Raw genomic sequence first — 27,209 nt, forward strand, 5'->3', positions numbered from 1 at the left:
AAATCTCGTATCTTGTTGGCCAACTAGCATACTGGGTAGGAAAACCCCTAATGGAATCAAATCTCATTGGCCAAACTAGCACACTGGGTAGGAAAACCCCTAAGGGAATCAAATCTTGTATCTCGTTGGCCAATTAGCACACTGGGTAGGGAAAACCCTAAGGGAACCAAATCTCGTTGGCCAAACATATTCAAATCTTGTATCTCGTTGGCCAACTAGCACACTGGGTAGGAAAACCCCTAAGGGAATCAAATCTCGTTGGTCGAACTAGCACACTAGGTAGGAAAACCCCTAAGGGAATCAAATCTCGTATCTTGTTGGCCAATTAGCACACTGGGTAGGAAAACTCCTAAGGGAATCAAATCTCGTTGGCCAACTAGCACACTGGGTAGGAAAACCCCAAAGGAAATCAAATATCGTTGGCCACCTAACACACTGGGTAGGAAAACCCCTAAGGGAATCAAATCTCGTTGGCCAAAGTAGCACATTGGGTAGGAAAACCCCTAAGAGAATCAAATCTCGTTGGCCAAACTAGCAGGGGCCTAACCCCAAGGGCATCGAGGAGAATTGACCTTGTGACCTCCCAATTAGCAAGATACTTAGCAACAATAACTTGACTAGTTGGGCTAACCCTTGGGGCTCTTATTATTATTATTATTATTAGAAATAAGTTTCTTTCTATTAAACTGTCACCATATTACATAATACCAAAATCATTTTACAATGGCTTGTTAGATTGGAAACCAAACCAACTACAAAATTTAATGTCTTTTATCCAAATGTCCATATACTAACTGGATACATACAAAAGGTCTATTGAAGAAGCCTACTTCTGGTAAATTTCAAGTGAAGTAGAAAAACCATAAGTTAACTAAAACCATCGAGAAGACATGGAGAAGACATGAAAATATCAATAGTGTCGAGAATGAATAGATTGAATGAAGGTACATGATTTGGTTTGTTATGGGGTGCTCCTCAATGTTAACCAATTTTCCTTATTCTTCCACCTACAATGAAGTAAAACTCGTATAAATTAGTATTATATTTATTTTTTCTTTTTACACTCATCAAAATGTAAAAATAATTTTAATTAAGATTGACCTCCTTTTTTTATAATAATAATAAATTGACATACTATATTAAAAAAATATTTTATTTAACTATCATATAACTTTTTAAAATGAATAAATAAATAAATAAAATATTCAATTTTAAAAGATAAATAACTTTTTAATATTCAATTTTAAAAATAAATAATATTTTATTTAACTATCATATAACTTTTTAAAATGAATAAATAAATAAAATATTCAATTTTAAAAGATAAATAACTTTTTAACATTCAATTTTATAAATAAATGAATAAATATATATGAAATGTTCATTCCTTTTAAAACAAATCATTAATTTTAATTATATAAGAAAAATTTCACTAAGTATGCAGGTTCTATTTCAAAATTGTTTTCTATTCTCGTAATTTCGAAGACTTTTCAGTGGAATAACATGTGAACATGTGTTTTTTAAATAGATAGTTTTTACTTTAATAATTATAAGATAAAAAATAAAAAATATTATTTTAATTTAAAAATTGTTTTTTTTTTTTTTTTTAATAATGATTTTATATTTCTCGTTGGGGTGAGCATACAATCTGAAAGGAGGCATTAGGGTTGAGCCCATCACCTTGTTGACATGATGTGTATTTATGAGCAGGGGCACAACTCGCCTCTAACATGCATTTGCATGCAAATTCACAAATGATTATTAATAGCTTTAAAAGATGGATGGAAGTGGTTTTGTTCTACGTGAGTGTTAGAGGTGGATGTGAGATTCAAGAACCAACTTACTTCCCCCCATTTTTATCACTTGGCTCCTGTGTTGAAAGGGTCATGTTGGTTTGCAGGATTGACTTCAGTATTGACAGGAGTGGGGCTCGATAGAAGCTGAGGTGGGAGGAGAAACTTTGTTGGTGAGAGGTGAATTTGCAGTTGGTTTCGTGGCTATGGTCATCAGCGTAAACCAACCATTTCCATCTCAAGCTCGGTGGCTCAGGTGTCTCGCTATGGCTGCTTTAATGTTCTTCAATGGTGGGAACCCCGCCATCTCACAATGCCTCCCAGGCAACACATGTGATGCAAGAGCGGTGGAGGTGGCAACAACCCACAAGATCAAAGAAGGCTTGAATCTTTGCCCATGACTCAACCGTTAAATATTTTAATGTAGTGCCACCTTAGACTCGACGTGAAATCAATAAATTAGAAATCCAAGCTGGTGCAAAGAGGGAATCCTACTCTGACTCCAAGATTATGGAAGAGATCTCTTGCTACGTTCCAGATAGGGAAAATTTTAAGGATGAAAAGTTATCTAAAAGTTTAGAAACCTTAGAGAATCTTGTTAGTCCTTAATATGAAAATTATCAAATACTGATATTTTTATAGAAGTTTTCAAGTTTCTAAAATTTTTATATAGTCTCTATAAAAGTTTGGTGATTTTTATTTATTTATTTATTTTTTTGTAAGCTTCGCAGGACTACATCTTCATCATGTCCAATATATCACCCCGATCGGGGCAGGGAATTGAACCGGTGACTTCACATCAAGGAATGCCCTAATAAAACACTCGATCGTCGTCTATCCAAGACCCCGTGGACAAAGTTTGGTGATTTTTAAGGTAAGATAATTTTATACTATAAAATTTGGGCGAATCATTTTTAGAAAAATGGGAATTAGCGAATCTTTTTTTTGAAACTATGGAAATTAGCCAACCTACGAATATTAGCCCCTAAAATTCTCCTTCCTTATGGACCCTGGCCACACAAAGGTACATAAAATCAATACCTCACTTCTGTTACTCTTCACTAGCAGATGAAGGCTCTCCTTAGTTTGTTGTTAAAATATAAACAAGTTTAAAGGTACAACGTTTTCACCTCCCTTGAGATGCTAAGGAACCAAATTTCACCCTGGACAAGCTTGATGCATGACTAACCCATGTGGAAGGGCACCTTCATTGCGACTCGAATATCGTTTCTCCTATAGGATCAAGTCCTAGGCACCCTGATCCCATTTCTTCTTTTGACTCTTAATGGCCACTATGTCTACTAGTAAATTTGGTCTTCTGTTATGTTTTGTAAGGACTTCCTAGTATGTATGGTTTATTTTGTATTCTATGGATAGTTGAAAAGCATGGTCAATGTATCCTCCCCAATTCCCTGGAGATCGTAAGCATCATCATAGTGAACTGGATGTAACAACTTTGAATTTTGAAGATATTTTGATAGTATAAAGATATTTAATTTACAAATAATAATAATAATAATAACTAGCAATTGCACCACATGTTGCAAAAGAAATGTCGTAAGGCAATAGCATAGAAGAAAGAAATAATTTTTTAATGCAATTGTGTTTCTATACTGGCTTTTGTCTGAGAAAAACTTTGAAATTCAAACTTTGCAGAATTGAGCTACAATAATTAGGAAGGATGGTAGTTTGAGGAATCCCATCAATATCTGCTTTTTCAGAACTATGTTCATTGATAATGTGTGCTTCTTCAGAATGTCTCTAGTATGTACCTGCCAACTGCAAAAACCAATATAGGTGTGTGTTCTCTTGTGGTACAGGGGCACATTGTTGCCATCATGCCACCAATACGTAAATGAAGGGAAAAATGGAATTGAATCTTGAAAGGTCTGCATTGAAAGCATTAGAAAAACTATAGTTAGAAGCCCAAGTCACATATTGAAAACATCATGTAATCACCAAAGTCTTCAACACATAATCCTTGTGACAGAGATTGCAGTTTACAAACACCTTATGAACAAAGTGAAATGTCAAGATTAATGTTAAAAACAACATCCGAGTATGTAGACTTTCACAATTTAACATAGTTCAAGAAGGATTTATGGATTTAAACCGTGTCAAAGTTTATAAACATATTAGAGACTACTTGGTAGTTAATGTGCAGTATGAGCCTCCAATTAAATTGTTTTATGTTAAATAACTCTACGTAATAGTTATCCTATTTATTTTACTAATTACTATGATGATTAGTGCACTCTATTAGTGGCATAATAACTTATCACTATGACAGGTTGTACTTCGTAAGAGACTATTAAGAAGCTTAAGTATGGTATATAATTATAATATTTGCGGTAGTGGGTTAAGCATTTGATGAGAAGATTTTCTTTTTTTGGATTCCGAAGTTTCAATGATTGTTGACAATGGGTTTCATTTTGTAAATATGGAAAATGTGCCAATTTAAGGAATCTTTAAAGTTGGTAAGATGTGAATTTGTCACTCCCAAACAATTCAACATTTGGGGAACCTCATACAAAACTAGCTATCGAACAAAAATTAAAAATGTTGCTTGCTACAATAATAAATCTTTGCACACGACATCGCACCATTGCCAACCTCTATCTTGAAGGTCAACATAAAGGGTAAAACAAAAAATTACTTATAGCTATATATAATTTACAACTTGCTTAGATTCACTTATACAGACACTCAATTTGTACTATTCACAGTTTAAACCTCTTATATTTTTCATATATGAAGCCTCTTCTAAGAGAAGGGATGAATATCCTCTTCATGTAGCTTCATCCGATGCAATCCAAAATTGTTCAACAACAACACTGCTCTAGACAACTGTATGGTGTGAAATGTGACATGTATTACTAAGGGGAAAATTGAGAGGCCATAGGATGTTGAGATCTTGTTGCAATGAGGCCCATTTCCCTTTATTAAGTATGTTTTGCATTAGGTTATACATAAGTTTGATTTTCTAGCTAGCCCAACCTTCTTATATATTACTTGATAATCTCTTGTACACTAATTCCTCTTGTAAGCACTAAATTGGCCATCCATCTTTAGTGTGTTTTAAATAACTCAATTCTCTTTTATTGACCATATTATCTCTAGGTCTATTAAACACATGGAAGATAAAAAAACAGATTGAGACGCAAATCTCTTTATGCTTTAAAGATCCCAAATTTATATTACTGTGTGTGTTAATTAATGCTTGGTATTATTTTCTTACACTAAGGATTTATTTTTATTTTTTTATAATTTGATTTATAAGCATGGCAGTTACACATCACATTCATATTATGGTGTTATATAACATATTCCACATATCACTTCATAGTTAGCCTTCTTTCATTTGCAACATTATACAATCATCATATATTAGCATGGCACCTTGTTTTGGATCAACTTCAGGCTTAGTTTATCATCAATGGTCATCAGCCTCGATTCATTATTAACATACCTAACAAATCCAACATGCAGATAAAACCCGAGGTAAGAATCACTATGAGACTCTTTGGTTTGTTAAGAATTTTAGGAATGATGATAAGAAAACTATAGGAATTCTTATTCTACCATTCCACTTTTTGCAATTTCTTCTCAACTTATTTCCATTTCTCATCTCCACCATCCATTGTACAATATAATCAAGGGTATACTTGATTACAATTTTCTCTTATTTAATAAATCAAGGAATAAGTTTTACGTCAGTAATGAAAATCAACAAAAGGAGATGATTCTTCCCCATTACTTCCTATCATAAAAAATGTCATAGGCAATTTGATTGTAGAGGGTCAATAATTCACGAATTGATGAAACACTAGCACAAACATTACACGAGATAAAGGATTTTGTGGAGATAACTGATACAATAAAAATCAATAGTATTGAAGAATGTAATAGAGGACACCATGTTGGAGTGGGAGTTATCAAGGTATATGCCAAGAAATGCTTGATCCAAATATATGATATTGGAGTGCAGATCTAAGCAATGACCGTAGTGGCATGGATTGGGAAAGGTTTAGCTATGAGAAGACATGGAAAAAATTCAAATATTGCAATACTACCTTTGGATATTTTGTAATCAAGTAGCTCTTTTTGTGCCATATCATGGAATAGGTATCAGTACAAACTCGTGCCTCACAGTTGTTCCTTCATCTTTAGGTTTGAATTTTTTGGTTCATTCATCTACCAATATTAAGAAAGAAGTTCTCTTGCTAGAGAGGTTTCACCTTATTATGCATCTACGAGATTTTTTTTTATTGGTTGTCAATAATGCATTTTAGTGTGGCTTCACTAAAGTCAAATTACAGTCATCTAACTGAGCTTTATAACAAGTACCGGATAACGATTCTGAGATATTGGCTTCCCTTTGCAACCAATTTGGGTCATAAGAGTCTGGGACTAATGCGGAGATCAAGAATTTTACATGTATGAGATACAAATGTGAGTTTCCAATCTTTGACAAGGTTGACATCAATGGTACAAATACAACCTCTATTTATAATTTTCTAAAGTCAAATAAGTGTGGATTCCTAGGATCTTGTATAAAGTGGAAGTTTACCAAGTTTTTGGTTGCTAAAGTTGGATATGTTATCAGTTGATATGTTCCCACAACATCTCTACTTGCAATTAGAAAATACATAAAGAAAACATTGGGAGAGGGGTGACTGGAATGCCATTATTTGTTTTGTAGAATCTTAAGAGGGTTGCACTCTTGATTATCTCACATTGCACCATCTCTGCACACTTAGTTCAAGGCATATTTAATACTAAAAACAACCGAGTTTTGTAAAGGAGACAAGTTTCCATCTTATTGGAGTACTTTTTGTTACATACAAAGTAACATGGAAGATGTTATTTGTCATTATTCTCTTGGGATGGGTTTATATAGCATATCTGATGTATTTTCTCAACACATAAAGGGAACTGATTCATTTGGATTCAAATAAAATGACACCTATTATACACAATTTCTCTTAAACACTTTCTGGAGTTACAATACTTCGAGCTTTTGTCCACCAAGAAAGATTCAAGTATATTAACGTTAGGCTGGTCAACACATATGTATCCATCATTTTCTATATTATTGTTGCCAATGAATGGTTTGGCTTCCGAATTAAGAGTATCAGTACCATGATTTTGTGCTCATCTACATTTTTTTTGGTTCTCCTTCTAAAAAGTATCATACAACTTGAATTTGTGGGGTTATTCCTCTCATACGGGCTTGCACTCAGTGGTTGAAAGAATTTATGAAGTTGAATAGAGCATGGTGGCAGTGGAAAGAATATTGTAGTATTGTAAGATTCTAAGTGAAGCTCCACTCATTTTGCAAAATAAGCACCCTAGAAAGGGTTGGCTAATTGAAGGAAGCATTTCTGTGGAACATTTACAGTTAAAATACCTCCCAAAACCACCACTTTGTATTAAAGGATGTTACGTTCTCTATTAATGGAGGGGGGAAATTCATTGTAGTGGGAAGACGAGTAATGGGTAATATTATCTTGTCTTGGCCCTTTTCCAAATAGTTGAGCTTGCTAATCATTGATGGGATTGATACCATTATAGTTGGTATAAATGACTTACAATATTTTTTTTATCATTTATTAAGAACCAACTCTTTTTGAAGGAACAATCATAGATAAAATGGATCCACTTCATCCACACAAATATCAAGAGATATGAGAATCATTGGAGAAATGCCTTCTAGATGATGTCATTCCTCAAAAGGAAGAAAATCTCAATATCTTTGTTGCTGAAGAGGGAGAGAATTAGAGCATGGGACAAAAGAAACGTATTATTTTAGTCGAGTTCTTTTAAGATGATGTCAAATCCTCATTCTTGATGAGCCAACTACATCAGTTGATACTGACACAGACATAGTGTTGTAGAATACAATTAAGACTGAGTTTGCAGACTGTACATTTTAGTATTGCACGTAAAATACCAAGAATAATGGGTTGCGACAAGGTTCTTGTCTTGAATGTAGGGAAAGTCATGGAATTTGGATCACCTACATATTTGTGTGAACAACCTTCTTTGTTATTTAAATCACCAGCTACTGAATATTGGAGTCATTCAAAAGAACCATAAACCAATACCAATAAGAAAAGAGTCCAAATTCAACATGTATTATAGTCAATGAACAAAAGCATTTGTTGTTTATGGGGACCTCTGAATTTTTAGTTCGAAGTGACTATTTTAGTTTTTGTCAGAGCATGAAAGCTCTTTAATTGTTGAAACTAGTGCCATCATTTTGAAGTGTACTGTAAATTTATAAAATTGTCTTTAAAGTGGTTTTCTCAAATTTTCATTTCACCATTGTTGAAAGCTGAGGCTATGGAATGTGAGGTACAAGGAGTTGATTTAGAGTTTGATCAAGTATTTTCAAGATGATTCCTGACATATTCAACAACTTCAATGTCATTCTACTAACCTAAAACATTATTTAATAGATTTATGATGGGTATTAAAAAGAGGAAAGGGGGAACCAATTTCAAAAGGTATTGATATGCAAGCAAAAATATTGAATTTATACATAATATACTACCTTGTTGGACACATGAAACTTGTTGTAATTAGTGGTGAGTCATTGAAAAGATATTCATAAATATATAAAAGAAAATTTACAGAAGTAGTTCACACTGGGAAAAAAAGAGTGTTATGACAAAAAGCTAGATAAAATCCCTCATAGTCCGAAGTGAATAAGACATGCATAAGTTTACATACATTAACATCAATATCTGAAATAAATAACCAAAGTTACAAAATATGTCATCCCCAAAAGAACTTAGGTTTTCTTCAATTTATTTGGATGAGTAGTTTTTTCACAAGGAAAAAAAATTTAACTAACCCTAGGCTAGAAGTTTCTAGCTTAAAAATTAGCAAAGACCTAGAATCTGTTTCCATTGTAGCATACAAGACTCATGTTATGGTTGGGTGTCGTTCTGTAAGAACCAAAGGAAGCACAAACCAATGGAAAGTCGAAAGGAAGGTGAAAGTTAAAAAAACGAAGGGAAGGAGACTGTAAACCCTCATCTAGTAACTGAATGTAACAAACATTAGTAGAAGACTTGAAGAAAACACCTGTTAAAGCTCACAAAATCCCGACCATAATATCTGTGAAGGAAACATAAAAAGGATAGGTTTACGAGTTGATAAAAAATACATACCAGATGTAAATATCTAATAGAGGGCTGAAAGGAAACCCTTATGTAAATTCCATGCATATTTCTCCAAAAAAAAAATTACCAGTAGTTTGACGGACCTTGTAAAGAGCACCACAATAGTTGAGAAGTCCTAACCGAAGAAATAAAAAAATCCTTTTTCATCTGCACAAAGGGACATGTCTCTGTCATTCACCATGGTCAACAAAAAATTAGCAAAAACCCAAAACCTAGTTTTGTTGTAGCAAACGAGACTCCTTTTGTGGTTGGGTGTCATTCCGTAAGAACTAAAGGAAGCACGAACCAATGGATAGTGGAAAGGAAGGTGAAAGTTAGAAAAACGAAGGAAAGGAGACTGCAAACCCTCTTTTAGTAATCAAATGTAACAAACATTAGTAGAAGACTTGAAGAAAATACATGTTAAAGCGCACAAAATCTCGACCGAAATATCCGCGAAGGAAACATAAAAAGGATAGGGTTATGATTTGATAAAAAAATACATACCAGATGCAAATTTCTAATAGAGGACTGAAAGGGAATCCTTATGTAAATTTCAAGGATAGTTCTCTAGATTTTTTTTTTTTAACTAGTAGTTTGATGGGCCTTGTAAAGAGCACCACAACAGTTGAGAATTCCTAACCATAGAACCAAAATATCTTCTTTTTCATCCACACACAGGGACATGTATCTGCCATTCACCATGGCCGGAGAAAAATTAGAAAAGACCCATAACTTCGTTCTGTTGTAGCAAACGAGACTCCTGTTACAACTAGGTGTCATTCCGTAAGAACCAAAGGAAGCACGAACCAATGGACAGTGGAAATGAAGGTGAAAGTTAAAAAAACAAAGGAAATGAGACTATAAATCCTCGTCTAGTAACCAAATGTAACAAACATTGGTACAAGACTTGAAGAAAATATTTGTTAAAGCCCTCAAAATCCCGACTGTAATATCAGTGAAGGCAACATAAAAGGGATAGGGTTACGAGTTGATAAAAAATGCACACCATATGCAAATTTCTAACAAAGCACTGAAAAGAAACCCTTATGTAAATTCCAAGGATAGTTCTCTAGGAACAAAAATTACCAATAGCTTAATGGGCCTTGTAAAGAGCATTGCAATAGTGGAGAAGTCCTAATAAAAGAACTGAAAAATATTCTTTTTCATTTGCGCAGAGGGACATGTCTCTTCCATTCACCATGGACGTAAGGTTAGAGAGTTGTCTAACTCCTCAATAAGAAAAAAACTTGAAGAAAATGAAGTCTGGAACAAAGGGTTTCCATTGTAAAAGAAAATTTTACCTAGAAACACAAATGACTATCGAACATTAAGAACTTAACTCAATTGTAGTAGAATCCACTCACAAGTAAAAAAAAATTGTTGTCTGCAACAAGAGAAAAACCACAAAAATAAACGAGATACAAACCCTAGCATAACAGAGTTTCCTTCACGAAGTTTCATTATCCAGTTTTGTTGTCGGTGGTGATCGAGGTCCATGCTTGTAAAATTGGTCAAAACATGCAACATTCTCCATCGGTGTTGGCTTGTTGGGGCCTGACCCAGGTTCGGATTTAATTAGCCAAACAAATCCCAGTACTATTGGCCCTTTCGGCAACAGTCCGCGGAGAGCAGACTGAGGTCTCACCCGAAGTAGTATGGGAGGGTGCTAGAACTAGGTTTCCGCACCCTTGAGATGTCTGAGAGGTTTGATTGGTCCCACTATTTGTCCTTGCGTGTAGGTCACTTCGCACACTTCCCTGTTCCTCACGCCCTGATACACTACCTTCACGCAACCCTAACCAGGGATTGTGGAGCTTCCACGCTGCTAGAGCCACGCTCTGTGCTATTACCTGCGATCTTACTTATCTTCCTATACTAGTTAATTACCTTCGCGTACTTGGATGTCTTATGTTATAATTAGTTATACAAAACATTCAAATAAGTTCGTGCAACATATAAACAATATACTTGCAAATTATACCCAATCATATATTAAAACAGGAAAAGATGCACAGAAATATGGTAAACTTTCTCTTTATTGATTCTTCCAACGATTACAGACTCAACTTGCCCTGCGCACTCAGCTGTAGGGGCCCGCGCACTTAGCTGCGGACTACTAGGCCTCTGCGCACTTAGTTGCAGAGCCTTTCCCTACTCTACGACCCAAAGACACACTTTACACTGCTTCTCAATCACTTAGACTTCTCATGCTCTTCTATTCTATCTTCTCTATTAGTTTTCTTATACACTTAGAGCCTCACTCTATTTATAAAATCCCATGGTCCACAGACCATGGGTAGGTCTATCCAGCCGACATTACATTACAAAAACTAGGGCGAACAACCCTGTGACTCTATTATAATTTCACGCCCTGTGCTCGCAATTCGCGGAGCTTTTACAAAAAGATTCGGTCAAAACTTGGGCTTTAAGCCCCAAAACCTGCCTTGGGGGGATTCCATGCCCAACAGGTCCCCAACACAAACATTGTGACTCGCCCTCGAGTCACTCTGTCAGCATGAAGATCTTTGCGCGAAGGCTGTCCAACTCTGCTCGAATTGCTGCAAGGTTGGCAGTGCACTGAGCTGCTGCCTACTAGATTTACTGCATGCGTTGTTCTGAGATCACGGTGTCAGAAGTGCTTCTCTGCATATGTGCCTATATCCCTTGTATGTGTTTATAATCCCGTGCCTTCTTCCGGATCCTTGGAGTGTGAAGACTGTGCCTCTATCGACTAGTCAGATAGCCAGGCCACCCATGTAGGGCTTTAATCAGCTGCCATTCACTTTGCTTGGGAAAGGTTCTCCATTGAGTTTGACTAGTTGTACCGCGCCTCCATCTGTGACCTCCTTAACAATGTATGGTCCTAGCCAATGCATTCTGAACTTTCCCGGGAATTTATCAAACTTACTGTCATACAACAACACTAAATCATTTACCTTGAAGGTGCACAACTTAATATGGCGATCGTGCCAGGCCTTCTCATGTTGCTTTTGCACCTGCTGATGAAAGCTAGCCAGGAACCATTCCTCCTCAAGTTCTTCCAACTGCGTGAGTCTTTCTTCCAGGGCTTTGCGGTCCGTCATACCTGTGAGCGCTGCTATGCGCAGACTAGGTACAATATACTCCATTGGCATGACAACTTCCACACCATAAACCAACCAGAAAGGTGTTTGTCCCGTCAGTTTCTTTCATATTGTCCTATAAGACCATAATACTGCTGGTATGCGCAGGTCCCAATCACTCCGCTATGTGTTGCAAACTTTGGTTAGTGTAGTCTCCAGTATTTTGTTGAATGCTTCTACCGTCCCATTGGCTTGTGGGTGATATGGTGTGCTTCTCTAATGATACACCTGGAACTCTTCCGTTAGCACGCTGATGGTTTCGTTCAGGAAATGTTTACCATGATTACTCATTAAGATTTTTGAACAACCAAATTGAGTCAACACGTGTTCAAACAAAAAATTCGCAGCCGTGGCGGCCATGCAGTCTTTGACCGGCTGCGTTTTCGCCCAACGAGTCAGGTACTCTGTCGCAGTGATAATGTATCGCACGCCTGTTTTTCCCTGAGGTTTGATAGGGCCTACAAAGTTGACTGCCCACTTTTCGAAGGGCTACAACATTATTTGTGGATTCAAAGGCATGTCGTTCCTCCATGATGGTTTACCTGTCCTTTGACATATATCACAGGCCTTACAGTGTGCTTTTGAATCCTGATGAAGTGTTGGCCACAACAACCCTGTGCGAAGAATCTTTTGCGCGGTCACTCGTCTTGCATAATGTCCTCCTGCAGTGCCCCCATGCGCTTCCGCAAGGATCTGGCTTTGTTCAAATTTAGGTACATACCATTCGCAGTATATCATCATTGCTCAATTTGTATAGGTGCCCCGCGATGACAGAAAAATCAGCCACGCACACCACCAGTTCCTTCTTCTACTAGACGGAGTATTCCTTCGGCGCAGTTCCCGTTGTCAGAAAGTGGATTATATCTTCAAAGTGTTTGTTCGATACACACACAACAAAGAGTTGTACGTCAGGTAATCCTTCCTCCAAACTAGTAGGTTCCTCTCCCATCTCAATACGTGACAAGTGATCCGGTCCCGCATTCAGGCATCTAGGCTTTACCACGACCTCAAAGTCATATTCTTGGAACAATAGGAGCCACCTGCATATGCGCCCCCCCAACACAGGCTTGTTGACCAAGTATTTTAGCATGGAAGGGTCTGTATACATTTTGAAATGTCCCCCTAGAAAATAGTGGCGGTATTTTTGGAGCACGTACACCAGAGCCAACCCCTCACGTTCAGTTGTGGAATAGTTCTTTTCTACTTTAGACAACCTGCGACTTGAGAACGCAATAGGGTGATCCAAGCCCTCTCCACCTTCTTGTGTTAGCACCGCTCCTAACACTATACATGACATGTCAACATGGACATTAAACTCCACATCCCATTTTTGGAAGACTAGGATTGGGGTGGAGGCCAATTTCTCTTTTAGTACATCCAAGCTCTACATGCAATCATCATTCTAGCAAAATGTGACATCCTTTTTCAACAGCTTCTCCATTGGCACTGTGATCTGGGCATAGTGTTTGATGAACTTCCTGTAGTACCCCATATGTCCTAGGGTAGCAGGAAACTGTTTAACACTTCGTGGTGCTTCCAAATTTGAAATTACTGCAATCTTCGCGGGGTCTACCATTAGTCCCTGTTTGTAGACCACATGTCCTAGCAGGTTCCCAAAGGGAACGAGGAACATACACTTTTTGAGGTTCAACGCGATTTGGTGGCATCGGCAAGTATCCAGCATTAAGCATAAGCTTGTTGCATGGTGCTTAACCAATCCAAATACAGTCCAATCATCCAGATAAACCTCCAAGAATTTGTGGATATATTCTTTGAATGCTGCAACAACTATGCGCGAAAAATTGGTCGGCGAGTTCTTTAACCCAAATGGCATAACAGTGTATTGAAAGCAGCCCCACTTAGTCACAAAGGTGGTCTTTCTCTTGTCTTCCGGTGCGATTTTGATCTGGTGGTACCCTGAGAACCCATCAGTAAAAGAATATGCTTCTTGCCCGCCGACATTTTCCAATACTTCATCTATGAATGGAGTTGGGAATGGGTTGTGTACACAAGCATCATTCAATTTCTTGAGGTACACACATATTCTTATCTCGCCCTTCTGCTTCTTCTCTTGCACTACCATAGGGCTTACCTAGTCGGATTCTTCCACTGGCTCAATGATTCCAGCTGCGAGCATTTTGTCTAGTTCTATGCAGACCTTTTCCTTGTACTTCAGATTCAAGCGGTAAGGCCTCTGCTTAACCGGCTTCGCGTCGGGTTTTAGGGTGATCTTCATCATCCCTAAATCACCAATGATCCCCTTTAAGTCCGTGATCTTGGTCGAGAATAAGTCTTGGTACTCACGGAGTAACTCAACGACCTTATCCACCGTGGCGTCATCCCAGTAGTTGCCGAGAGTTGCATACTTCGGTTCGTCCTCCGTACCAATGTTTACTTACTTTATCTTTACCAGCATGATTATTTTAGGGTCTTCAATCAATGGCCCTTGAACCTCGCGATAGCCCTAAATTTCTGGAATGTTAACTTTTCGTAGATCTTCATCGTCTTCTTCAATATTTACGTTGTAACACTCCAGCACGCAACTTAGCTGGGTTGCCCAATCCGGCTGAAGTACTTCCATTGGTTCCTGGGGTATTTTAAAGATAACTGCTTTTACTACTTGTAGCGCATCATCAATAGTATCCCACAAACGATCCTCAAACGTGAAGGTTAACAAGAATCCCTCGCGCAAGATATCCCTTTCGTTCGTGCCATGGTGGAGCTCCGTCTCTATATACCAATTCATGGGTATAATATCCAGGGTATGAAAAAATAGATGCACCCACTCAGGTTGTGGCTCTTCCCCATAGACCTTTGTCCATTTTGCGAGGTGTGCATGTGGATCATCCCGTCCATCATACTTGTCTTTTAACCGCATCTGAGGCTTCCCAAACTACATGTGCATCATCCTTTTGCATTTGCGCCAGTCCTAAAAAATTCTTTGGTGCGTACCCCACCATCTTGCGGGCATAGCTCACAGTACCCATTTCAAAGCGTCGAAATGCTGATATTCTGGTACTTCTCTTTCAAATTTGTTTAGGAAGTCATCCACATCGCTTAACCTGTCATACGTAGGCAGATCTCTTACCTCTGTCACTATGTAGCGCAACGATCTCATCATCATGTTATAGTTGAGTGTAGTTACCTCATGTAACTGGTTCTGTCATCGTTCTATCTCCGCATCAGAATATGATGTGCAGGAACTTTCGTGCTCCCATGAGATTCCGCCATCCACGGTTGGATTTACCCAGTCTTGCTCCCGTGGTTATCTTGTAGATGTAGTCCAGATCATTGTCGATGTCGTAGTCACGCATTGGCTCTGTGTAGCATGATCCTTCTACAGGGTCTAAATGTACCACTACGCGTAGTGACTTTTTCTCAAAGATCATCTTGCGCTTCTTCAAATTTATCACTCCATTCATGTCAATAGCCCAATCTATTCCTAATAGCGCGGGGTAGGGATTGTTGTCATCAACAATTTCTATCACTTTGAAGTTTGCTAGTGCGCTTGCTCCTTCGATACTACTGTGATTCCTTGCAATCTCCCCATTGGTAGGATCTTTTGCTGGTTCGCCATTTGAAGTTGGATAGGAGACCATTGCAATGTAGACCTGCCCATGCGCTCCCATGTCTGTTTTGGTAGGACGTTCGTGTTCGACCCTAGATCTAGAATCACTTGGTCCATCTCATATTCCCCAATCTGCGTGGTCAATCTCTTCTCTCTTCTTGTTCGCATCGTGTGCTTCTTGAACTTCCGGACTACGTGTGATTCTCTTGGCACTGTCCCAGTGCATCTGGTTATGAGTTCTTGCAGCCCCTTTACAGCTTTGTTGTCGTGCAACAGCTTCATGCATGTCTCCAAGAATGTAGTGAGCATCGATGGGTCCATTTTCGGCTCCAGTTTGTCTTTACTTCCTGAAGTGGAGGCATCAACGAAGCTTCTCTTAGCTTCCATGAAGGTCTCCTTAGTGTGCTCCAAATCAAATTTGGTTCCTTTTTTGGAGCCTTGCGAACCCAGGTACTTTCTTCAAGTCGATTTCCTTTGTCATCCCCTATCGTAATTCCACTTCGAAGCATGATTTTTACGTTAGGGTCTTCCTCGTGCGGCTCAAACCTCATCATTTGCAGGTTCTGAGTCGGGGGAGGTTGGAGTGCTCCTTTATCGTGCAACCTCGCTATCAGTGTGGGATAGTCCTCCGTCTCATTATCAAACAACATATAATACAAGCATGATGGTCATGTTGGATTCGTACAATCGCGGGCATAATGCCCTGGCCCTTCGCAATTGTAACATATCAACTGTCCGCGACCTCTTCCTGGTCCCCCTCCACCTCGACCTCGTCTGCGTCCTTGAAATCCAGTGTGCACCATTCTTGTGTTTTGATTGAGGGGCCATGTTTCGGCCTAAACTCTGTAGGTAGGAGTTCGATCCATCATTAGCTCATAACTTCTACAGGTGCGCTCATCATGTCCTACTGACCTATAGAAATTACAGAACAACTGCTGTGAATTCTGCATATACTTCTGTAATAGATGGCAGTTATCTATAGCATGCTTTCCTCCTATCTGACAAATTGCGCACCACAGTGCAGGCGCCGCGCTTGGTCCTGCTTGTGCCTCTGGTCTTAGTGGCATTGGCCCTATTCTCGCAAGGTAATTCGCAAACACCGGGCAGTGGTCCTTGTCGTGCCCCTGGCCTTTGAATTTTATGCACCATACCTCATCGCGCACCTCTGGGCGGGTTGTCCTGTCTTGTTTCAAACTCTGCATCTCCAGGCACATGTTTTTCAACTGCGCGTGAATTTGCTGAACTCCCATGTTAGGATCTTGTATCAAGGTCTCGTGCAATCTCATTGCGACCTCCAAGGCCTCGGCCTGAGTGGTTAGCCTTTGTTGTGACAATGCGTTCCGTAGATGCGACGTTAATGATGCTACAAACCATTTGCGGTGTTACCAATATGTTAATGTCATGTTTGCTTCTCGAATTGTGCACTTCAGTCTTTGATCCAAATCCCACGGGGTCTCGTTTGGTAGCATTGTGATTTCCTTGAATCTAATGATCGAATGTGCCTCTGACTTTGGCCTACTAAATTTTTTGTTTATCGCAGGTTGGATATCCGCGATCCCCACATTCGGATTGTCATTGGAATGCTTAATGTACCAGGTCAGCGCGTGATCCTGCAGAGCGCTGACCAACGTTGCCTTCTTTATATTGTCGTCCGTGATTCCCTGGGCTTCCCATACAACTTTTATCGCGCTTGCCATACTGCTTTGCGGTGGTGGCAGAGGTGGTATGGGCGAAGAGGGGTGAAGACGGTTGGCGGTGGTGTGGATGGGGGTGGTATGCACGGAATTCTCTGTCTTATCAGATTGATCACACTTGTTGGCGAGACCTTTGCAAGCTCTTCTTCACCCCCTCGTGGAGGTTAAATCAAGGGGCTAGTTTCTAGTTCTGTGTTACCTTCATTTCTGTAGATTCTTCCACTTCGCGTAGCCCCAAACATCAATTTATTCGCATAACCCGCTTTTCACACAGTAGCATTTTAATCCAAGTGTTTAAAGATTTAACGTACTTACCTCGCGGTCCTTTGAGGAAGCGTCGTTCTGCCTCGCTATAACTGACTGAAGTATCTACCGTGAATTCGATGATGAATCCTCCTATGATTTGATTGAGCTAGTGATTGACAATGCGTGCGATCTTATCTTCTGATGCTTCTAGTCTGCGCACCAATTCTGGAGTCCACACAATCAGTTTGTCAAGTTTACACCTTCCTTGGCTATCTGCTAGCTTCACGATCCACTCATACAACTCAGTGGGGAAGGATGCAAAGAAAATTTCATGGATCTCTGTATATAAGTAGCAGTCTAACCACTCTTCCTTTGATAGTCGCAGATTCTTGTTTTCCTGCGCCGCGAACTCGTGAATCTTCCTGTCCAACCAATCTTCAATTCCTTTCTTTGTCGGATTCCAGTGATACGACATCAGACATCTCTATGCAGATCTTGGTCCCGGCAATGGAACCATTTGTTGGCTTATTGGGGCCTGACCCAGGTTCAGAGTTAATTAGCTAAACAAATCCCGTACTACTGGCCCTTTTGGCAACAGTCTGCGGAGCGCGGACTGAGGTGTCACCCGAAGTAGTATGGGAGGGTTCTAGAACCAGGTTTCCGCACCCTTGAGATGTATGAGAGGTTCGACTGGTCCCACTCTTTGTCCCTGCGTGTAGGTCACTCCGCGCACTTCCATGTTCCTCACGCCCTGATACATTGCCTTGGCACAACCCGAACGAGGGATTGTGGAGCTTTCGCGCTGCTAGAGCCACGCTCTGTGCTATTACACGTGATCTTACTTATCTTCCTATACCAGTTAATTACCTTTGCGTACTTGGATGTCTTATGTTATAATTAGTTATACAAAAAATTCAAATAAGTTCATGTAGCATATAAACAATATACTTGCAAATTATACCCAATCATATATTAAAACAAGAAAAGATGCACAGAAATATGGTAAACTTTCTCTTTATTGATTCTTCCAACGGTTACAGACTCGACCTGCCCTGCGCACTTAGCTGCAGGGGTCCATGCACTTAGCTGCGAACTACTAGGCCTCTGCGTACTCAACTGCAGAGACTTTCCCTACTCTACGACCCAAAGACACACTTTACACTGCTTCTCAATCACTTACACTTCTCATGCTCTTCTATTCTATCTTCTCTATTAGTTTTCTTATACACTTAGAGCTTCGCTCTATTTATACAATCCCATGGTCCGCGGACCATGGGTAGGTCTATCCAGCTGACATTACATTACAAAAACTAGGGTGGACAACCGTGTGACTCTATTATAATTTCACGCCCCGCACCCGCAATTTGCGGAGCTTTTACAAAAAGATTTGGTCAAGACTTGGGCTTTAAGCTCCAAAACCTGCCTTGGGGGGATTCCATTGCACACCAGATGCAAATTTCTAATAGAGCACTGAAAGGAAACCCTTATGTACATTCCAAGGATAGTTCTATAAAAAAAATTACCAATAGCTTAATGAGCATTGTAAAGAGCGTTGCAACAGTGAAGAAGTCCTGATAAAAGAACTGAAAAATATTCTTTTTCATTCACGCAGAGGAACATGTCTCTTCCATTCACCATGGACGTAAGGTTAGAGAGTTGTCTAACTCCTCAATAAGAAAAAAAACTTGAGGAAAATGAAGTATGGAACAAAAGGTTTCCATTGTAAAAGAAAATTTTACCCAGAAACACAAATGACTGCCGAACATTAAGAACTTAACTCAACTGTAGTAGAATCCACCCGCAAGTAAACAAAAATTGTTGTCTGCAACAGGAGAAAAACCACAAAAAGGAACGAGATACAAACCCTAGCATAGCAGAGTTTCCTTCACGAAGTTTCATTATCTAGTTTGTTGTTGGTGGTGATCGAGGTCCATGCGTGTAAAATTGGTCGAAACATGCAACATTCTCCACCGCCTATGATGATCCAACAACGCAAAATCTTCTAATCATCTAACACACAAGATCAATGGTGCACAACAACATAGAGTGGCATGGGAGGGGAGTTCTTCCCAAAGGAACACATTACAATGTAATAACAATTTTTATATTATATATTATGGATAATTTTAATATTATATTTTTTAACTTTTATGTAATATATTATATCATACTAGTGCAAGAAAATAAATTAAGTGATTGGTAAATATCAATAGACATCAAAACACTTACTTTATCATACATCTCAAGTTGCTAAAATTAAAAATATCATAAGAATTAGTTAAATTATAACTTAATTAATATTATTATTAATGATAAAAAAAATCAATATAGAAGTTAAATATATATAAAATGTTTAAAAAAAAATGCAACAAGAATTTTAACCATGGAGATTCACTTCCATTTTATCATGGAGTTTTATAATTTGTAAATAAGCTTTGTTACAATACCATGGTTTATCAATGCCACATGCCCAAAAAACCATAATGCATTTCATATTCGTTTATTTGATTAATGAATTTTTAATTAAAATGGTAAAATAGTGATAGCTAATTTGGAAATAAATCTTAGCTTTTGATTTCTGTATACTACTATTAATATTCTAAAATATTCTAGAGTAGTTAAATCCCTACAATAAATTAAGTGATTGGTAAATATCAATAGGCATCAAAACACTTACTTTATCATACATCTCAAGTTGTTAAAATTAAAAATATCATAAGAATTAGTTAAATTATAACTTTATTATTCTTATTAATGATAAAAAAATCAATATAGAACTTAAACATATATTAAATGTTTGAAAAAAATACAACAATAATTTTAACCATGGAGATTCACTTCCATTTTATCATGGAGTTTTTAAATTGTAAATAGGCTTGTTACAATACCATGGCTTATCAATACCACATGCCCAAAAAACCATAACTCATTTCATATTTATTTATTTGATTAATGATTTTTTAATTAAAATGGTAAAATAATGATAGCTAATTTGGAAATAAATCTCCGTGTTTGATTTCTGTGTATTACTATGAATATTCTAAAATATTCTATAGTAGTTAAATCCTTACAATCTGCCTAAATATTAAAATTCTGAAAGTCTTATTCCAAATTAAAATATTATATCATATTTAAGTTAATTGGATTTATCTTGAGTAATTTGGAAAAGTAATTAAAATCTCCACTCAAATTAAATTCTGACACATAACATAATAAATTTTCATTAAAAAAACATGATAAGCTTTCATATCATAAACAAATTATATATATTTCTTATATAAATTATATAGAAATTTATATGTTAAAAAATTATTATATTATATGTAAGGGAGTTGTCTTTAGTGGACTTTTTGGAAGTTTTTTTTAAAGTGGGTTTTTATGGTCGAATTTAAGCCCGCAGGATTTTATTGAGATCACAAGCTTGATGGGTAATCCTGTGCAATTGAAGTGCCCTAGGGGTTTTCCAATGTGCTGAATCCATATATACAGTGAAAAAACTAGTTTAAATAACACAAATCAAGATTTCAATTTCTCTAAAATCAGGCAAGAATTTATTGAAATCACAAGTTTGATGGGTAATCCCGTGCAATCGAAGTGCCTTAGGGGTTTTCCAATGTGTTGAATCCATATATACAATGAAAAAACTAGTTTAAATAACACAAATCAAAATTTCAACTCAAAATTTTCAACCGGATTCCAATACCGAAAAATCTAAAAAATCACACTCAAATCAACTCCATTTAAAAATATTATATAAATAATTTAAATTAATAATTACTATATTTTATTTTTTAACATTGTATATTGGATGATTTTTGTGATCATAATTAACATTTTGTAATCGATTTTTTTCGTGACCATAATTGACATAAAAGAATAATTTACGTAGTTAACCGAGACCAGTCTAAAGACAATATCCAAATTGTATCATATCAATAATTATTAAGTACATATTATAATGATGATTATATTATTGAAGAGAATTGAATAACTATTAATAATTAGATATTATAATAATGCATATAATTATTGAAGAGAATATAATGGTAATTTACAAAATTAACTAAGACAAGTCTAAAGACAATATTTAAATGGTATGATATTAATAATTATTAAGTATATATTAAAATGATGATTATATTATTGAAGTTAATTTAATAATTATTAATTAGATATTATATTAATGATTACAGATTACATTATTGAAGAGAATTTAATGTTTATTGGGTGAATGCAACAAAAATTCATTTGAGATGTGAGTTTTTTTTCTTAGTAACACTCTTAGATGGGTTCTCATTTAATCAATCTATCATAAAGACTTTGACTTTGATAGACTCAAGGAGAATTAAACTCGTTCAGAAAATCTTCGGCAAAATCACATAACCAATCTTTTGTCGACGCGTTTCGAACCAACCAGTGTGGTTCATCGTCAGGACAAGTTGAAGAACCAATCCGGCTAAGCTGATTAAATAGAGTGTGCCCGTGGCTCCCTCAGGTCTGTGAAAGACCCGATTGACCCTAAGGACATGAAGGGCGTCTATGTCATTCCATGTTCCTGTGGGACCCCTTATATTGGTGAGACTGGTCGCTCTATCAATCAACGGATTAGCGAGCATTCGGCTGACTTGAGACATGGTAGGACCAAGTCCTCAACCCTGGCTGAACATGCGGAGAAGACTATGCATCATGTATGTATAGAGGAGGCTCAAGTCATTGCCAAAATTGCGAAGTTTCACCATTGCAAATTTAGAGAAGCCCTGGAGATTGAGAAAAGGCCGAACAATCTTAATAGGGATGATGGCTGGAAGATTAGTAGCTGCTGGGTCCCAGCCTTGTCTTCCTAGCCTCCTCATTCCCCGTGTGTTTGGTCTTAGGGTTTCTGTCTTCCCCTTCCTTAAGTTTCTTTTTCGGCGGATTAGGCCTAGTATTATGGAGTGGTGATTTATTAATAAGTTATTTCAGGGTATTAACCTATCCCGTTTGTGAGTCTGGTTGATATTTTATAGTTAGATTAGATTGTTTGTGTTCCTTAATTTTAATTGGTTATGCTTTTATCTAGTTTTTAGAATTGAAATTCTCTTTAATTATTATAACCAATTTAAACCTTATAAGTAATATTATGTTTACCTAATACATGATTAACTTTAATAGTTGGAATAACATATTTTTTTGAATGTAGAGTGATTAATTAATGAATTATAATCATTGATCTGATATAATTTAATGATTATGTTTTATATGATTCTTTAATATTGAATCTGAATTATGAATTATATTTGTTATATATTTATTGTATATATGTTAATTTAATATATATTAAATTTAATATACTTGTTAGATTATAGTAATATGATTTTATATTAAATTTTAATATATTTGTTATATATAATATAAATTTAATATATATAATATAATTTAATATAAAGTTATTGGTTATACATAATATGAATTCGTTTGTATATTAATTTATTTAATATATATTATATATAAATATATAATAGATTTATATTTAATAATGTATAAGAATAATAATAATGTAATAAGTATTCTATCTATGTGTTTTTTAATAATATTGGTATTAAAATTTTTTTTTTTTTTTTTTTTTTATATAAGTAAATATAGATTTATTATTAAACTTATATTATTTAAATGGACCATTATAATCCTTTAATAAATAAAGAATAGTATATTTTAAAGAGCTTTCACCTAATATAACTAAATTCTAAGAATAACTTAATTTAATACCATTTATTTATATTTAAATAATATTAATTACAGATTATTTAATTAATATTTGACCATCATAATAATTAAGGATATTATATTATATACTAAAATTATCAAATCGATTTTAATTTTAGTTATTAATTAACAAATTTACCCATTGTAGCTATTTATAGGAATCAGTGGTTTGACTAGGTTCCTTGGGTCAAAATTAGCCGTTGAAATATAGCCGTTGGAATCTCTGCACACTCTATTTAATCAGCTTAGCCGGATTGGTTCTTCAACTTGTCCTGACGATGAACCACACTGGTTGGTTCGAAACGCGTCGACAAAAGATTGGTTATGTGATTTTGCCGAAGATTTTCTGAACAATGTTATGGATCACAGAAGTCTAAATTCCTTAAGAATTAAACTCATGCCTCATAACAAAAAGCCAATAACTTAAAAAGGTGCTTCAACCAAATAAATTACCATATAATTTTTAGAATATAAATATATTATATTATTATTTTTTCACTTATAAAATTATTATTAATAATTTCTATGTAATATTTTTAAATTTTTAATAATATTACATGTATCACAATATATTTTTTAAACACGATTTTATTTCAAATTAATAATTATTTTATAATATGATTTTATTTCACATTAATAATTATTTCATGTTATTTTGTTTTTTAATAATTTTTTTTTTTGTTTTATTAGGATGGTTTTTCATGATAATAATGATGATGGGAAAACAAATTCTCACGGTTAATAATAGAAAAGTGCACGTTCAATATCTATATAGAATTATGTTTTAACAATAATCAAATCCTTATTATGAATATATTATTAAAGAGAATCCAATTATTATAGATGTTAATGTAACTTATCCGTTATTGGGAACATGAAATTCTATCGCACAATTTTGACATCAAATAGTCATTAGAGAAAGCGAGAAGCAATTAGGATATTTAATTTAAATTAATTATGGTTTAGATAATAATGTTTATTAAAAATTATAATTGGTTAATGGAATTATAAATAATATAATATGTAAATATATTAAGTGTAAGGGTAGTTTAGATAAATTTGACTCGATTAAGTTATTAGCGGTTTTTGAGCTCCAGGTTTATGAGAACCCATGTTATTGACCCCTGGTATTTATGTAGAATATAGCGTATTTAAAGGTGAAAGATCCAAGTAATTTTGTTCTCGTGGCCATTGGAATCCCAAGCAATGATGCCTTTAGAAACGACTACTTCTCTTGGTTCCATGATCCTAACAACTAGTAAGTGGTGGTGTCTAAAGACATTGTTGTTTGGAATCCAATAGACATGAGGACAAATTAACATGGAGTCATGCCTTTAAATGATCGGGTACTCAGAATTATGCTCAAAAATCAAAGTCGTCAGAATGGTGTGGAACCTGAACGACTGCGTAGTGCTCGTCGTCTTGAATCTGGCGCAACTCGTTTCGCATGAAACGGACACCGTATGCTCCCAGAAACGCGTTCTATTAGTTTTCTCAAATAGGTAAATTTTGCAAAATTGGGCAACCCAGTTAGCAGTCCGTACTGCTAACGTGATGCTAACTATGTAAATGATTTGGACATTAACTTGGTCAAAGCATTTTTCGCTGAATTATATCATGCCAAGTGGCACTTTGAATTGGTCGAAATTTTGTGGTTTTTCATTGATTGGAATGATGGCCAACCACAGGTTGACATGTGGTCCTGCCAGAAGCTACCATGTGGCAGCCTAGAGGCCACGAAAATTGTTTCATAGTCCGAGCAAGGGCAGTAGGGATCAAACCTATGACCTCCCAACACAAAAACATAGTTGTTACCAATGCGTCAAGCAGAAGATTCTTAACATGTATTAATTGCGCATTTTATTTAAATGTCAAATGTCGCAGAGTTTGGGAGGTGGGTGCGGACTTTAATCGCCCCATGTGAATGCTTTGTGCAAGCCACCAACGATTATGTCACCGTTGGAGCTTGACCATCAGGGAAAACCGTCGGGGTATCCCATGTGAACAATGCTCTAGGTTGCTAGCATTTTATGCGACCGTCGGAGGAAAAGGGGCCAGTTCCAGGGGCTAGCCCCTCGGTGCATGGCCCCCATATGACCCTATTTTCTGATTTTTAGGCCTTGACGGCCAAATTAACCATTTGAAAAATCCGCTCGAATTTCGGCGGATTTGGTGGCCCATTAGCAGAAAATGGGGGTGAAAATGTGGGTTCGATACCAGATTTTGGGCAAATTGTAGAGGGAATAATGGAGAAACTAGGAGAGGTCATAACTTCACCAGTTTTTGACCAAATTGGGTGTAGAAAGAGGCTAGGTATCCATTTTTGGATATTCTAGACTCATTGGAGCACGTTTCAAAAGTATTTGAGCATTGTAAACCTATATTTTTACACATTCGAGCATAAAAGAGAGGCCAAAGCCATTGGAAGCTGGACCAAGGAGACGTAGCCCAGGAGGGGTGAACGCCTTCATCATGTTCTTGTTATGATGTGTTTTTGGTGATGTTCTGTACATTTATATGTTGCTTTTTAGTTTCTATTTTATATTAAATTTCTCATAAAATTAACATAAAAACTCATTTGTCACTTGCAAAACTCATGAATCCTTAAGCACATGAATATCATTTTATTTATAATCTGAGGAGGATCTTAGCAGAGAAAAACTAATATTCTCATTCAGATCATTAAATAGGCTACATTAGATATGAATACCATGCACAAAATCATGGGTTCTCATAAATCTAGAGCTCGAAAAATCATTGGTAACTTCACCGAGTCAAGTTTACCTGAACTAATCTAACATCAAGTAGGGGAAGATGAAAGCATCTCAAGGGAAAAATAACCTAAAAGAAGTAAAAGAAGAAGAAAATCATTAGGAAATGCCAACCTAACAAAATAAGGAACAATGAAGAATCTTAAGAAGAAGTAGCTTTCCTAGTCGAGACATGGTTTTTGAGAGAAGCACTTCTAACATTCAAGGCCATAAAGAAACATGTGATGCCACATAATTCATTAGGTCTACAATGCCTAATATGTATATCATTTGAGCCGCAAAAGTTGGCCATGGTGCCTCTTCCTACTAGTGTTAGAGGTTTGAAAGTAAAAGGTAAACAACTTGGTGGATGACATTTTGGGGAATTGGCCTCTAGATATTTGTTAATGAAGGAAAAGATCTCCCAAAGGAAGAGAGGTAAGCAACATTGGTCCTCATAATTCATGAGTGTTTGGGAGAACCAAGTGAATCTCTAAAGACATAAAAGTGTTACTCTCTAATCTCGTAGTGGCGAGAGCAACAAAAGATAAAGTGATAATTAGTCTTAAGCTATAAGAAATAAATCTAGAAATACATAGCTCCCAAGGAATACGGTGAGCATCACCCGATGCAATGAGTGCTAAGTGAACTATTCAAAAATCATGAGAAATTAGTCAGTTACGACTACCTCTCATGGAAATGGTCATACGTGAATGACTTACTTAACGCAGTTGAATCCCAAAATGTTATCTGATATGCCTCAACATGAAGCTAGTGGGATCAAACTCCAAGTTGTGTGAGAGTGACCCTTACATTGTAAGGTAACTCATGTCCAGTGTACCCCAAGGATTGAATGAGCCCATTTTTGCATTGGAAATGCAACTTTGAGTAGTGTTGAAGTTTGGGAGAAAGTGGTTGTTTAGGCATGGACCGTGTGGACCATAGGTAGGCTCTTTAAATCTTAATATGGATACCCTTTTCCATCTCACCCTCACAGAGATCAATAGAATCCATTGTAAATCTATGTAAGGGGGGAAGGTTATGCTAATATCAAGGTCAATGAAGCAAATAATATGCTCTCATGTGCCAACATGAACGAATCCAATATTCTACATGCTCCAT

This window comes from Pinus tabuliformis, chromosome 5_1 (assembly GCF_031772625.1).
Source record: "Pinus tabuliformis cultivar Carrire ecotype Pingquan chromosome 5_1, CPIR1, whole genome shotgun sequence".
NCBI lineage: Eukaryota > Viridiplantae > Streptophyta > Pinopsida > Pinales > Pinaceae > Pinus > Pinus tabuliformis.